Source organism: Primulina huaijiensis, chromosome 14 (genome assembly GCF_012295235.1).
Source record: "Primulina huaijiensis isolate GDHJ02 chromosome 14, ASM1229523v2, whole genome shotgun sequence".
NCBI classification, from domain to species: Eukaryota; Viridiplantae; Streptophyta; class Magnoliopsida; order Lamiales; family Gesneriaceae; genus Primulina; species Primulina huaijiensis.
In genome coordinates this window covers 14,454,816-14,458,456 of record NC_133319.1, presented here as the reverse complement: position 1 = coordinate 14,458,456, position 3,641 = coordinate 14,454,816, and the positions used below count along the sequence as shown (strand labels likewise).

The 3,641-nt window shown below is 25.8% G+C and overlaps 1 protein-coding gene across 1 annotated transcript in view; it reads left to right on the top strand.

Annotated features, from left to right (window-relative positions):
• The first annotated feature begins 3,380 nt into the window (after positions 1-3,380).
• The window catches only part of LOC140956711 (protein CDI-like), a 1,396-nt gene continuing 1,135 nt past the window's right edge, over positions 3,381-3,641 (top strand). Inside the window, exon 1 of the mRNA XM_073413565.1 lies at positions 3,381-3,516. The gene's annotated coding sequence lies outside the window, so the exon portion shown is untranslated. The remainder of the gene's footprint in view (positions 3,517-3,641) is intronic.

The window sequence follows — 3,641 nt, the reverse complement described above, 5'->3', positions numbered from 1 at the left end:
TTGCTAATCTTTAATTTCTGACATAATAATAATAAAAAAAACTATATATTTGATACATTATATTATTATTTAATAAAAAACTATATATTTGGTACATTATTATTATTTATTTATTTACCGTCATGTCTTTTTTGTTTCATCATTATTGATTGCATGAGCCCGTGACACACTGTCCGTAATTGTCCTCTACTTGATCCATCCGGATTTATTTAAAAATCAACAATATAATATTCATATATATATATGTTTTCTTACATATTAAAAAATTATTGAAAAATCAAATTTCACTATATTTTATTTTGATTTCATTTGATGATTATTTAAATACAATATAATTGTGGTTGGAAATTACTAATCTATATATATATATATATAGAAACAAAGTTTTTGTCAAAATAGAAAGTTCCCGTCCAAATTATTGATTATAAAAAAAAATACAATCTTTAATTAGTTTCTTTAAATTTTCTTAAAAAATAATTGATGCAGTATTAAAAATTATTACATAAACAACGTTTTTCAATGATTATCATTTAGTAATCATAGATGTTTGACTCCAAATGCATGCTATTTCTCTATTACCTTAATTTAAAAGACTTATTACATAGTAGTTTTCTTCCAAAACTATATGCATATTTTATATCTTGAAATGCTTTCTTAAAATTCAAATATGACAACCCAAGATTTAAAAGAGAGAGATTCAAAAAGATTTCAAATATACATTAAATTACTTTCAATAATCAGAAATGTTTGACAATGGATGCAATATTCGAGATTTTCATAATTTGAAAGAGTTAATGTATCGTATAATTCTGTCAAAAGCACCTGTTATATAATGTGTCTCTTGGGTTGCTTTATTTAAATTTTAAATTATAAATAATGGAGCCCAACATATTTAAAATTGTTGTATATTATATTGGAAACCAATTTTATTATATTTATCTTGCTAAATTTCTGTACTCCAAAATTTAATTCTGAAATGGATCATCTTTTCAGCATCATTTGTGAGTCGAATCTTTCAAAGATGCAATTGACGTTTAAACTTAAATTTGTTCGTTGTTATGTAGAACTACCTTCATTTGGAAACGACGAGAACAATGAAACATCAAGTTTGGAATGTGTCTTTATTTATCGAGAAGTAAAAAATCACATCTTTCATTTTTCTTTAAAAATAATATATTGTCGTTTACATTATGGGGAGATTTTATGGATAAAATCATAACTTGTTTTGATAAAGATAGCAATGAAGTAATTATTGTTATTCTCCAAATGTGTCAAACACATGTCATTTCACAAAAAAAGTTACTGAATTTTGAAAAAGACATTTCTCATTAATTTTATTGAATTTGATTTAAAAATATTTACTTATCACATATTAAAAAATAATAATACATATAACTTCTCTAAAATTGAAGAATTAAATATATATTTATGTTGGTGATCGACATCAATACACCAAACACGATAAGCATCATGTCATTGCTTTATACTAAAAAAATCTAAAAATTTGATATATTATAATGATTATCAGCAAAAAAAATTAATCGACATATATTGTATTTAAGAAAGTTTTACAAAATTTGTGAAAAAAAATAGTTTCTTATTTTTATTTTTTTATAATTTTTTTGCGATTTAAATATCTATTCATTTTTTTATAATAATTAATTTTTAATAATGTCATCTCGTGCATTACACGGGATAAATACTAATGTATATAAGAAATAGGAGTTGGTAAAAGAATAGAGTAAATAATACTAAATAGAGACATGAATATTTGGGACGGATGAATATAAAATAATGTTATTTATACTTTTTAATTATTTTTTTTATCACGTCACATGCTGCTTTATTATGTATAAAATTTATTAATAAAGTGGAGTGTGATTAGCAAAATTTGGAATGTAAATAGATACACTCTAAAATATAGTCTAAAGATAAATTTATTTTTTGGAGCTGATCTAAAGTAATGATTGTATAAGGAAATGCGAAACAGTCATAATATCTGGCAATGCGAAGACAAAAACTTGTGTGAGACGGTCTCACAGGTCGTATTTGTGAGATGGATATCTTATTTAGGTCATCCATGAAAAAGTATTACTTTTTATACTAATAGTATTACTTTTTATTGTGAATATGGATAGGGTTGACACGTCTCACAAATTAAGATTCGTGAGACGATCTCACATGAGACCCACTCCAATGAAAAACATCTCCAAAATATTTGGAAATAGTCTTAATTGTTATGTTTGGTCATTTTTAAACACAGGGAAACATTTCTCTGATGGTGGCTAAAACAGAATTTAAAAAAAAAATTAGAACCACATAACATTTTTCAGTGGTTTAAAGATAATATAGAATTTAAAGATCCCACCAAAAAGATACTCATGCAAGTCTGTTGCATGAGGTTTATTGACTCTTATTTTTTGATTAACGTAATTTACAGATTATTGTGTTAGTCCAAAAGTTTACTCAGTGTGTATTTAATGATAACGACCGCGCCTTCTATCAGATTTTGTTGATTGTGTGATCACTACTTTCACATTTATTAAAGTGGAATATTTTATAAATTCATAGAATTTATTTTGAATATCTTTTCTAATAACATAAAATTTCGAACAATCACAATTTTTTTCTTTATTATATATTACATAAAAATCTTTATGTAGAAAGTTTTTATTTACTTTGAATTCTTTTTCTTTGAAAACAGTTTTGAAGAATTGATATTTTGAAATTTTATAGATTTGATCATTTTTTACTCTACATCAACTGATTTATCAAAATTTTCTATGACTATTTCTTCAGCATTATTATCCTTTTATTATCATAAGAGGTTGAAGTACTAGAGTTAAGATAAGTAGATCTACTGAAAACCGAATTCATTTTATTAAATTTTTTGTTTCAATTTTTAATTTCACTCTAAAATCTAAAGAAATTATATTATTTTACAGCGTTCACTTTAAGACTTACTGCCAAGACCTTCTTAGTAAAAAAATACTCAAGAGAAACTAAATTTCTAGACCCAAACTTTAATATCGTGAAAACAAAATCTAATAACTCTACACCGACCTTCTTACGCAAAAAACACGAAAGTATATTTCCCAATTCCGAGTAGGATCGAAAACGATATTTGTTCATATATAAGAATTCCAATTCCACATTGAATCATTCAAATTTACCAAACCTAGAGATGAACTAGTGTGCTTTCCCCTTCCCCATGTGGTGGTAGTGAGTTAGATAGATAATATTTTAATGGGCCAGACGACATTTGGGCCTAACTGATGGATCTGATTTGGGCTTTATTGTAATCCAGAGGCCCGCTAATTCTAAATGACGCACCGACAGCCATTCATCCATCGGTCGCAAGTCTCAATCATGTAATTGACAATCGGTGGACGCTTGCTTATTGCTTTTCTTTAACTATAAATACAATATCTTGGAACCTTTTTTCCATTTAAAGAAAATAAACTACTACTTCTTTTTCCACATTGCGTCCTTGCGCTTCTTAGATCTGTCGTACGGGTACGTTTTGGTTTTACATGCTTAGATTGTGTGAAAGATAGCTTGATCTTGTTCCTTTTGTGGATTTATTTTGTGGGTTCTTTTTTTTTTTTTTTTTTTTTTTTTTTTTTTTTTTTTTTTTTTTT